Source organism: Lampetra fluviatilis, chromosome 51 (genome assembly GCF_964198595.1).
Source record: "Lampetra fluviatilis chromosome 51, kcLamFluv1.1, whole genome shotgun sequence".
Lineage (NCBI taxonomy): Eukaryota > Metazoa > Chordata > Hyperoartia > Petromyzontiformes > Petromyzontidae > Lampetra > Lampetra fluviatilis.
In genome coordinates this window covers 5,886,934-5,900,191 of record NC_136325.1, presented here as the reverse complement: position 1 = coordinate 5,900,191, position 13,258 = coordinate 5,886,934, and positions in this window count along the sequence as shown.

Below are 13,258 nucleotides of genomic sequence, written 5' to 3'. Positions count from 1 at the left end.
GATGTGACGTCACACGTCTCAAACCCCCCCCCCCTTGTCACACATCGTCACAAATGTCTGACCCCCCCTACCCCCTAGGTGCGTGACGTCATTTATGGACGTCATGTGTTTCCACTCTCCTTTGTCTCGTTGTGCCAACATTGCTCAAGTAGTGGCCACATCTTTCTTGGTTCTTTCGGTAAAGTCACGTAGAAGGGAAATAATAAAATGATGAAAATAAAATTCTCACGACGTTTCGATTCCAGCACAAGCAATCATCATCATCATATGATCTGGATTGCGATCCGCCGAGGGGTAGGTGGGTAGCTTGATAAGCGGTCATATTTACATTGCTACATACAGGTTGCTTAAAAAATGTTAACACTTATATGGGACTATCGTTTTTAATGTAAAAAAATTAACCCGTAAAAACAAAGTTTTTCACTATAAATCCTTTATATGCATGGCATCGGTTTAATTTTATTATTCATTTGTTTTTCTTGAGTAAGAGTTTCATTTTTATCACATTGGTATTTTAAATTAAATATGAAAATACAAATTTCCTAAAAAGTGGAAAATTTTGGAAAAACATTTTCACGAACATTAATTGTCACGCACAACGAGTCTGTGTGCAAAATGTCAGCTCGATTAGATCACGGGAAGTGGGTTAAAAAACGACCGAAAGATTTGCACGGTCGTAAGCGCGCAAGCAAGTGAACTTAATATAAAGGATTTAAAAATAACGGATAATACACTGTAACATGATAACAAATGTGTGTTAATAGCTTGAAAAAGTCAAAGTCTCCACAGGTTCGCCATCATTGTCAACACGTGCCTGGAATCTTCTCAGAAGTGTTCACATTTTTTGAAGCACCCTGTACAGTACACATCTACATTTCTATATACTAAGCTATTTTACTGGTAGGAACCACCTGGTTCCACCAGCCCACAGGGGATTATTGTGTCCGTCCGTCGTGCATCCAAAAATGGGAGGGGTGGGGCTGGGTGGAGAGGGGAGGGGCTGGGAGGGGCTGGGTGGGGAGGGGCTGGGTGGGGAGGGTGGGGCTGGGTGGGGGGTGGGAGGGGTGGGGCTGGGTGGGGAGGGGCTGGTCACCCCGTGGTGCCCTCATAAAACTCAACGTTTAACCTACTCACGCCGGCTTGTGCCCGCCCTCACAGTCGGGCATATTTGCGGAATACACCACGCCGCCGTTGACCCTGGCCATTGACCGAGCAACCCAACGTTCCTACCAGCTCCCTCCGCAGGAATGTGGATTTTTTTACCAGGTAAGGCCCCACTGAACTATGTAGCTGTTTTTCAGAAACAACCTGGCCACGAATGATAACTCAACGAAGTTGCCTTACCATGTGGAACTTCATAGCGGCCAAATAGTTAAAACGCACGTGTCCAAATGTGGAGGGAAAAACCCGGAGGACCCGGAGAAAAATCCACGCGACCACGGAGAGAACGTGCCAACTCCAATATACAGCAGGCGTCAAGGTTGGGATCGAACCCACGACCTCCTGTATACCTGGCGAGGTAGTTAATATATTGACAAATTGTACTTTTATTATGATGTACAAATAGGGTGCCCACGTTTGGACTATTTCCACATTTTGCCTTCTGTCAAAATAGAAAACGTAATTGTATTTTGGCTTTGACGGCTCACATCACACCTATAGGCTAAAATAAACTAGCTGATGTAAGGCATTCCTTTAAAAATACTTTCATGCAATTACATTCCAGCGTCTGCAATGGTGAGGGGGGGGGGTGAGATGTGACGGGAGGGGGTGATGAATGGTGAGGGGGTGAGGGGGGGGGGGTGAGTGGTGAGGGGAGGGGGTGAGGGGGGGGGGGATGAGTGGTGAGGGGGGTGAGAGGAGGGGATGAGTGGTGAGGGGGGGAATGAGTGGTGAAGGGAGGGAGTGAGGGGGGGGGCGATGAGGGTGGATGAGTGGTGAGGGGCGGTGGTGATGGGTGAGTGGTGAGGGGGAGTGAGGGGGGGGTGAGCGGTGAGGGGGGGGGAGTGGTGAGGGTGGATGAGTGGTGAAGGGAGGGGGTGAGGGGGGGTGAGTGATGAGGGGGGGATGAGTGGTTAGGGGAGGGAGTGAGGGGGGGGGTGAGCGGTGAGGGGGGGAGCGGTGAAGGTGGCTGAGAGGTGAGGGGGGGGGATGAGTGGTGAGAGATCACGGAGGGAACTTGATAGTGAGGGAGTAGTGAGGAATGGGGAAGCGGTAAACGAAAGTTTCCCCAAGCCGGAGCACAACAAAGCAGCTGTTGTTGTTAAACCGCCCATGCGGCCAGCGCCATGAAACGCGTCACGGTTCAACAAAACAAATGGAAGCAACTCGTAGTTTTGTGGAAACTAAATCGACGGTGGAGGGGGGGGCAGTGACCACACCAGCCCCTCGCACCCATCCCAGAGCCCCCCCCCCGTTGTCAGCTGTGGTGGCCACGTGATCGGCCTTCACTCCCATGGCATTGCTCACATCCACCACTGCGTTAGTGTCCACCACTGCGTTAGTGTCGACCACCGCCAAGGAGGTCGTGGGTTGTTCCCGGACTAAACACATTCCTGCGGAGGGAGCTGGTAGGAACGTTGGGTTGCTCGGTCAATGGCCAGGGTCAACGGCGGCGTGGTGTATCCGCAAATATGCCCGACTGTGAGGGCGGGCACAAGCCGGCGTGAGTAGGTTAAACGTTGAGTTTTGTGGGGCTGGGTGGGGGGTGGGGCTGGGTGGGGAGGGGCTGGTCACCCCGTGGTGCCCTTATGAAACTCAACGTTTAACCTACTCACGCCGGCTTGTGCCCGCCCACAGTCGGGCATATTTGCGGAATACACCACGCCGCCGTTGACCCTGGCCATTGACCGAGCAACCCAACGTTCCTACCAGCTCCCTGCACAGGAAGGTGTTCTAGGGATGTGTGATTGTGTTTGTGATCTTGTTGTGTAGGGGTATTACCGATCGTGATATCAATTATTCTTGCTTCAACATTAATGATTCTCGCTTGAACAATTGTGTGTAATTATGTCAGGTGTCGGCATTCATATCTCACCGCAGGATACAGGTCGTCATTGCAATGATGCACGAAATTAGGAACACACTCGGAAACCTTTTTTTAATCTAAGCAACTTTAATCTCAACTTACCCTAACATCAAACTCTTATCATCAGAATACCAACAGTGCCCATGCAAAAATACGTACTTATCAGTCCATACTGGATGATCATAAAAGCATCAATGGTCAAATCTCACGATCACGTGGTTAAACCAGAATAGGCAGCACCTCAAAGTGGAAATATTCGTACAGAATGCGTCGTTATCAAATGCGTGTCAAAGTTAGAAAACGTTGACGATTGGATCTCACAATCCGTGATTAAAATACAATAGGCTGTCTGGTGGCAAAGCAACCATACACAATTCCCTTGTCATGGTGTGCGAGTCATGCAAGCTGACATTATTCTTGGCCCACAACCTGCACAAGGAATAGTTAAACAAATAGTGAGTGTAGCGTTAATGTTTCCCCCTTCTTTCTTTTTTCTCAACAATACCTCGAGTCCCACAACGATGTGGAGGACGGCAGGCTTGGCTCACAGTTTTACTGGTAGGAACCTCCTGGTTACACCAGCCCACAGGGGATTATTGTGTCCGTCCGTCGTGCAGGGAGGGGCTGGGTGGGGAGGGAGGGGGGGGCTGGGTGGGGAGGGGCTGGGTGGAGAGGGTGGGGAGGGGCTGGGTGGGGAGGGTGGGAGGGGTAGGGGTGGGAGGGGAAGAACTGGGTGGGGAGGGGCTGGGTGGGGAGGGTGGGAGGGGCTGGGTGGGGAGGGTGGGAAGGGGCGGGTGGGGAGGGTGGGGCTGGGTGGGGGGTGGGAGGGGTGGGGCTGGGTGGCGAGGGGCTGGTCACCCCGTGGTGCCCTTATAAAACTCAACGTTTAACCTACTCACGCCGGCTTGTGCCCACCCTCACAGTCGGGCATATTTGCGGAATACACCACGCCGCCGTTGACCCTGGTCATTGACCGAGCAACCCAACGTTCCTACCAGCTCCCTCCGCAGGACAATGTGTTAGTGCGCTCGCGGTCCCGCTGCTCACTGCTCCTTCGCACCGTTGTCTGTGCATCGTGCTCGGGGCTCGTTGGGCAGCCGTTAGCTGCTGCGCTGAACGTTCGCAGCTTATCTGCACGCCAGGCTCGATCTGAAGTTGGAGTACTCCGAGGCCACGCCACTCCTCATTCCTTGTCAGCAGCTGCCTGCTTCGCGCGAGCAACCTTGGTGCCAGAGGTCGCAACCGGGTACCGGATACCCGTACCCGATACACGGCTACCCGTACCCGGCCGGGTACGGGTACGGGTACCCGTTTGCGACCCTGGTGCGGCCGGGTACGGGTAGGCCGTGAGTCACTGGTGAGTCACCGTTTGTCACTCATTTTCCAACGTCTTGTCTCTTCTCACAATTCAAGTTCCTAGAATCAATCCACCCGCGCCTGCAACATGGCTTCATCCCAGAGTTCACAATCGGGTTACCCGTACCCTACCCGATACCCGGCCGGGTACGGGTAGCCGGGTATCGGGTAGGGTACGGGTACCCGTTTGCGACCCTGGTGCGGCCGGGTACGGGTACGGGTAAGGAATCAAAACCCGTTTGTGACCTCTGCTTGGTGCCCCCCGCCCCCCCTCGGGAGGTTTCCTGTTCCACGCTCACTCTCCAGACTCGTGGAACATCAGTCACTTGGACAACAGAACTTTTCCAGCCTATAGATTTGGACATTTCATGTCCACTCGATATTGGTGGAGAACTCAAATCTCCACTTAACTTCTCACGCGTCTTAGCTGCTCACGGTATTACATGAAAATGCATTCGCACAACTCTTAGCTTAGTACAGTACAACTTCTTGAAGCTCTTGACTCTGCAAAGTGACTCAAAACATCAGGAAAAAACATAGAATGAAAACTTTCAGCGATACTCAGTCTGTCAGCACGGAACTCAACACTTAGCGACACAGAGCCTCTGCAAAACTCAACCCTTGGCTGGCGACAGGTGCCAGTCCCAGAGTTTGCTGCAGCAAAACTCGACACTTATGGTTGATTTCGTGGACCATACTCTGGAGTTTGCCTCCCATCTTTGCACACGTGGTGCATCCAGAGTTCATCCCTGGTTCTGGCATCTGATGTCATAACCCCTATCAAACGTATTTGATCCCCTGCTGATTTTGTACGTTTGCCCACTGACGAAGAAATGATCAGTCTATAATTTTAATGGTAGGTGTATTTGAACAGTGAGAGACAGAATAACAACAACAAAATCCAGAAAAACGCACGTCAAAAATGTTATATTGATTTGCATTTTAATGAGGGAAATAAGTATTTGACCCCTCTGCAAAACATGACTTAGTACTTGGTGGCAAAACCCTTGTTGGCAATCACAGAGGTCAGACGTTTCTTGTAGTTGGCCACCAGGTTTGTACACATCTCAGGAGGGATTTTGTCCCACTCCTCTTTGCAGATCTTCTCCAAGTCATTAAGGTTTCGAGGCTGACGTTTGGCAACTCGAACCTTCAGCTCCCTCCACAGATTGTCTATGTAATTAAGGTCTGGAGACTGGCTAGGCCACTCCAGGACCTTAATGTGCTTCTTCTTGAGCCACTCCTTTGTTGCCTTGGCCGTGTGTTTTGGGTCATTGTCATGCTGGAATACCCATCCACGACCCATTTTCAATGCCCTGGCTGAGGGAAGGAGGTTCTCACCCCTATCAAACTCCTTCCCACTGGAGGCCATCCCACCATTTGTGGGGCACAGACCCACTTAATTGCCCCTAAGTGTGGTGTGTGTGTGTGTCTGTAGCGAAGCTCATTGTGAAACGGCATTCTTCTCTCTGGGTGTTCATGTGTAATAAGAGCCTATGTCCGGCTCACGTGGTGATCGGCTCTGCCGGTCCTGCTTTACAGCCAATGGGGGGAGAGCCTGGGAGCATGGCCCTGGCGTGATCGAGGGATGTCAGCTAGGGCGATTGGTTCTGCTGGTTTTGGTCTCAGCCAATGGGAAGACAAGTCAGGGGCGTGGTCCCGGGAGTTGATGGGGAATCTAGAAGATTCGGCGCAGGCTACCAAAGATTGGCTGGAGCGTACCACGTGACCCAGGCATTAAATAAGGGGAGAGATGAACGACACGTGGTCAGACGAAGAACGAAGGGAGAGAGGGGCCACGCGCGAGCGGGGCTCCGAGTGCCACGTGGCGGTGCATCTCTTGTGGTCTGTCTGCCCACTTCCCGTTGCCTGCCAGCAGCGGCGAGTGCTGGTGAACTGGAATCAATAAAGGACCGATTCCACAAGTCGTCTCCAAGAGTATTATTACATATGGATAGGTTTATCCCTTCTCCTATTGGGCCTGATATGCCGAGTTCAAGTCCCACTCAAAACCAACCAGAAATTCCTCGTTTATTTAATTAATTCGTTAAGGCACATTAAGCCCCCGAAGCTTCTCCAACCTTTGCACATGTGCATACATCAGGTCAGCCTGAATTCATCCGTGGTTCTGGCTCCACAGACATCCTGGCACCTGATGCCATAACCCCTATACAACTCCCCTCCCTGCGGAGGTCATCCCAAGATTGTGTGAGTGCAGATGTTCTTAATTGCACATCGGTGTGGTGTGTCTGTAGCCTTGTTTATTGTGAAATGGCCTTCCTCCCTCTAGAGGTCGACTCATCCTTAAAATGAATTCCTGCTGCAGTATGCAATGACAGCCATTGGGAAGAGAAAGTCGGTAGGGGAGGCTCTGGTTATACCCCTGGAATACATATCATTCTGGTCGTGGAGAATTAACATAATTAGTATTATGTAGATCTGCTGAATGATCCTTTGTTGAAATACTTCAATACAAAACTTCCATAATTCGCTATCAAGTTTATATGCCTAACCCAGATCGGTGGATGTTAATAAAAAACATGCAACTCGTCATATTAAAAACCTCCTGACTATTTGCTGTATTGTCATGTAACAATATATCCCATCACCAAAGTTCATGTTAAATGCCAGGATGCTTACGAATGCTCATATGCATGGTTGGGATTTGAATGTTTCAACTTCTCAAGCACCAGGGTTTGTTTAATTCAGAGAGTGAAACAGCAAGGAACATTTTTGTCTCTTTGCCCTGTATTTGCCCTCGGATGGGCAGTGAGTTTATCGTGTTTTGCCATGGGACCTCCCGTGCTCTCTCAGACATTCCTCTCATAAAAGGATAACTCTTGCTCATGCAAGAGTTATTCCTTAATGGCCGATCATGAACATTTGCTCCTTTACAAAACATTCTACGGCTTTAAGGCCCTCTCCACAGATCTGGTTATTCTCATCATGCCCATCTGATTGATGTCTCTTGTGTTCTGTTTACCCACTTCTCATTCTAGTGCTGCTTTGGCTTGGTCATCTGGTTTTCCCGACTTTTAGCATGCAGGGAACGCATATTTGTCTCCAAGGAGCCATGACGTAAAAAATAGACAATATCACACTTAATATACATTTTTCGAAAAGGTATATACAGTAAAACCTTGGATTGCGACTAACTTGGTCTGCGAGTGTTTTGCAAGACGAGCAAAAATTTGTAATAAATATTAATTTGATAAACGAGCGAGGTCTTGCAATACGAGTAGTACGTGTGTACGCTTTGTCTGCCGAGCGTCACGTGATCACAACTGATATATACGAGTGCTTTGGATTACAAACACGTTTCCGGAACGAATTATGCTCGCAATCCAAGGTTTTACTGTATACCACAGGAGCATAGAAGTACAGTAGAATATTGGATATTTGCTGCACTGCTCCCTGCTGCCCACAACGTAGCCCAACAGATGGTGATTAGTCCACTTGCTGTACCGCCTTCTCCTGGCAAGCCAGGCTTTGGCACCTCAACACCCATGGGAAGCGTGTTTCCCCAACATTTGCGTGATCCACCAGCCCTCACCTCCACAGTTCTGGAATATAGACACGCGTCGCCACCAAAAATCTGCCTTGGCCTCATACGCTTGTGACGCAGGAGTATGGGGGTTTCCGAATTGTGGCCTCAATTCCTCTGCATGGTTAACAATTAAGAGTGCATAGCTGGTATTGGTGGTCTCAATGATAATTCCGTATCCTTGAAATGCGGTAGCCGAGCCTCAAGCCTTTTGCAGGAAGGCGCTGCCTTGAAATGTGTGGGCAGTTTCGGGCTGAGAATTGTCGTTGTTGTGTGGGAGGAAACGGTACCAAGAGAAAGTAATCCCCCCCCCCCCACAATCACATCTAAAGAAACAACACTCAAAATACAGACAGGTCAGCAAACCTGCTTGCTACTACGCTGACAAATATGCACCCACCCTCAAGTCTCACAGGCGAGAATCGTCACACACACACACACAAACATTATCCAATCTACCAACCACACACCCAAGTCTTCGTACATCTGTACCTCCACGTAAAAATAAATTCCAGTATTTTTTTGAAAAACAACCCATCAATTACACATCGTACTCGATTTGTAAATGTTGTGGGTTTAATCTCCAACACACCGGTGTGCTGTATTAGTAACCTTACTAAAAAAATTTATACTTTGATGGGATTATCGTTTTTTCATGGAAAAAGAACGGCTAATACACTGTAACATGATAACAAATGTATGTTAATAGCTTCAAAAAGTCACAGAGTCTCCACTTCTTTGCCCTCATTGTCAACACACGCCTGGAATCTTCTCCAGGTGGTCTCCAGAGCCCGGAGGCACATTTCTTGTGGTATTGTTGCAATGACATTTTCAATTTTCTGTCGGAGGTCTTGCACATCACATGGCTTGGTAGCATAAACACGTTCCTTTACCATACCCCACAGCCAGAAATCACAAGGCGTGAGATCCGGCGAACGTGCTGGCCATTTCACAGGTCCTCCTCTGCCAATCCATCTCCGCTCAAATTTTTTGTTGAGATGAGCGCGAACATTCGACGCAAGGTGGGATGGAGCACCATCCAACTGAAAGTATCCGGTAAGCCGGATTTGTAGTGGCAGGTTGTCCTCTGCATAATTCTCCATCATGTACAAGAAGTCACTACTGTTGATTGTGGCGTTTTCAAAAAAATACGGCCCTACCACTCCAGTTCCAGTGACTGCACACCAGACATTCACCTTGGGACTGTCTCGTTCATGATCACGCACAACACGAGGATTCTCAGTACCCCACAAGACACAGTTGTGTTTGTCCACGTGTCCGCTCACGTGAAAGGTTGCCTCGTCGCTGAATGCCACTAGTCTGTGAATGTCAGGTTCCAAATTCTTCAGCTCTAAGAAAAATTTGCAAGCCTCAACACGAGCGGCTTTATCTGCAGGACGTAAGGCTTGCACAGTCTGCAAATGATATGGCTGCATTCCCAGGTCCTTGTTCAAGATTCTCCACACCGTTGCCCGGGGAAGACCACATTCTACGCTTAATTGTCTGGTTGATTTCCCTGGGCTACGCAAGAAAGCTTCTTGTGTAACAGCTATGTTTGCCGGGGATCGGCCGGTTCGTGGTCGACCGCTGTTCCCTTTGTAATTATCAGCGACTGAGCTGGTTTCGACGAACTTGTTGTAAACGCGATAAATGGTCAATCTCGAGGGTGGATCGCAGTGGAAATGATCTCTGTATTTGTTGCGAACCACCGTAGGTGACTGAAAGACGTCCATCCACGCAGCAACCTTTCTTCTTTGCTCCAAAGTCAATCTCGTTGCCATTTCAGTCAACTGCAAGGGAACAAAAAAAAATCTCAGAAAACATTTTTCTTTAAAGCACTCTATACATGTGTAATAAAAGACTCCGTCAGGCACTGCTGGTCTCGTTGGTCTTTTATTCAAGTTCTTTCTCCGCACCCCGCTGGTCTCCTCCGCGGACCAGCGTCGTCTCGCGCGCGCCCCGCACGCACTTCCTCCTCAGCTCCTCCACTCTTCCTCACACCCCGCTGGTCCTGACAAGGGACCAGCGTCTCCTCTCGCGTGCCACGCACGCTCCTCCGTCAGCTCCTCCTCGCGCGCGCCCCGCACGCACTCTCCCGTCAGTCGCTCCGTTCCTCCCCGCTCCGCACACCGCTGGCCGACGGTGTGCCGAAGCCCCATCAGCCACGTGGCTGATGGCGCGGCGGCCACCCAACGTGATCCCGCCTCTTCACTCCAACAACTGACCCGATCTCTTCCGGGCTCCCCTCTATATCTTCTTCCCCAAGTGACCCTGACTCCTCCCCTTCTGGATCGTCAAATCCGGCCTTCCCATACTGCCCTGCTGGCTCCACCTCCATTCACCTCGCTTCCCATTGGAGCCGAGGTGAACGGTGGCCCCTCCCACACGCCCCCCATACCGGGCTCCGCCCCCCAATACCCCGGGCCGTGTGATTGGGCCAGAGCACAGCAGCAACCCCATTTACGCTCGCATTACACATGCATTGCCTTTGCCTCTGATTGGCCTACACCAGAAACAGCTCTTTAGGGCCTAGCCTCACCAGTGTCAGACAGAACAAAGGCAATCAGAACGTTTATAGCTCAGGGTAAGCAGCTCTATCATGGGATACCCTACGCATGTTCACCACAAGTACAGTGAGGGAAAAAAGTATTTGATCCCCTGCTGATTTTGTACGTTTGCCCACTGACAAAGAAATGATCAGTCTATAATTTTAATGGTAGGTTTATTTGAACAGTAAGAGACAGAATAACAACAACAAAATCCAGAAAAACGCATGTCAAAAATGTTATAAATTGATTTGCATTTTAATGAGGGAAATAAGTATTTGACCCCTCTGCAAAACATGACTTAGTACTTGGTGGCAAAACCCTTGTTGGCAATCACAGAGGTCAGACGTTTCTTGTAGTTGGTCACCAGGTTTGCACACATCTCAGGAGGGATTTTGTCCCACTCCTCTTTGCAGATCTTCTCCAAGTCATTAAGGTTTCGAGGCTGATGTTTGGCAACTCGAACCTTCAGCTCCCTTCACAGATTTTCTATGGGATTAAGGTCTGGAGACTGGCTAGGCCACTCCAGGACATTAATGTGCTTCTTCTTGAGCCACTCCTTTGTTGCCTTGGCCGTGTGTTTTGGGTCATTGTCATGCTGGAATACCCATCCACGACCCATTTTCAATGCCCTGGCTGAGGGAAGGAGGTTCTCACCCAAGATTTGACGGTACATGGCCCCGTCCATCATCCCTTTGATGCGGTGAAGTTGTCCTGTCCCCTAAGCAGAAAAACACCCCCAAAGCATAATGTTTCCACCTCCATGTTTGACGGTGGGGATGGTGTTCTTGGGGTCATAGGCAGCATTCCTCCTCCTCCAAACATGGCGAGTTGAGTCGATGCCAAAGAGCTCCATTTTGGTCTCATCTGACCACAACACTTTCACCCAGTTGTCCTCTGAATCATTCAGATGTTCATTGGCAAACTTCAGACGGGCATGTATATGTGCTTTCTTGAGCAGGGGGACCTTGCGGGCGCTGAAGGATTTCAGTCCTTCACAGCGTAGTGTGTTACCAACTGTTTTCTTGGTGACTATGGTCCCAGCTGCCTTGAGATCATTGACAAGATCCTCCCGTGTAGTTCTGGGCTGATTCCTCATCGTTCTCATGATCATTGCAACTCCACGAGGTGAGATCTTGCATGGAGCCCCAGGCCGAGGGAGATTGACAGGTCTTTTGTGTTACTTCCATTTGCGAATAATCGCACCAACTGTTGTCAACTTCTCACCAAGCTGCTTGGCGATGGTCTTGTAGCCCATTCCAGCCTTGTGTAGGTCTACAATCTTGTCCCTGACATCCTTGGAGAGCTCTTTGGTCTTGGCCATGGTGGAGAGTTTGGAATCTGATTGATTGCTCCTAATCTCAGCTCGTTACCTGTATAAAAGACACCTGGGAGCCAGAAATCTTTCTGATTGGGAGGGGGTCAAATACTTATTTCCCTCATTAAAATGGAAATAAATGTATAACCACCCTCCCCACGCAGCCCCTCCCCACTCTCCCCACCCAGCCCCTCCCCACCCAATCCAGCCCCACCCAGCCCCTCCCTGCACGACGGACGGACGGACACAACAATCCCCTGTGGGCTGGTGTAACCAGGAGGTTCCTACCAGTAACAAATGTAATGTTAACAGCTTGAAAAAGTCAAACAGAGTCTCCACTTTCTCGCCATCGTTGTCAACGCGTGGCCTGGAATCTTCATCAGGTGGTCGGTCTCTCCAGAGCCCGAAGGCTGCAACATTTCTCGTGGTGGTGGTGTTGTTGCAAATTCTCAGAATTGTTCACATTTTTTGAAGCACCCTGCTTATAACTGTGTCGTTAAACCCGCCACCACTCGACACAGCCCAATTTAGTAAGGTTTGTCACGTACACGGAACATGCAAATTCGTTACTAGTGCAGCACACCGGTGATGCAGAGCAACTGCACAACATTTACAATCGGAGTGCGATGTTTCAATTCGTGTGCACGGCGATTGATGGCAAGTGTGTCAGTGGTGCAAGGTGCAGTGATTAGTGTACAGTGTGATTGTGTACAGTGTGATTGTGTACAGTGTGGTTGATGTACAGTGTGGTTGATGTACAGTGTGGTTGTGTACAGTGTTGTTGATGTACAGTGTGATTTATGTACAGTGTGGTTGATGTACAGTGTGATTGCGTACAGTGTGGTTGATGTACAATGTGGTTGTGTACAGTGTGGTTGATGTGGGGGGGTGAGGACCACCCACCCAGGTGCCCCCCCACCCACCCAGGTGCCCCCCCCACCCACCCAGGTGCCCACCCAGGTGCCCACCCACCCATCACAACGATCGTCACCACTGTCACCATCACCATCACCACCACCACCACGACCGTCACAGCGAGAGCGGGCGGGGTGTGTTGAACGCGAGGGGTAAACTCACGTGCGCCCCCCACCCACTCACCCAGGTGCCCCCCCCCCACCCACTCACCCAGGTGCCCCCCCCCCCCCACCCACTCACCCAGGTGCCCCCCCACCCACCCAGGTGCCCCCCCCCACCCACTCACCCAGGTGCCCCCCCCCCACCCACTCACCCAGGTGCCCCCCCCCACCCACTCACCCAGGTGCCCCCCCCCCCCCACCCACTCACCCAGGTGCCCCCCCCCCCACCCACTCACCCAGGTGCCCCCCCACCACCCATCACAACGATCGTCGTCACCATCACCACCACCACCACGACCGTCACAGCGAGAGCGGGCGGGGTGTGTTGAACGCGAGGGGTAAACTCACGTGCGCAGAGCCCGACGGAGAGGGACGCGGGCTGCTGCCCGA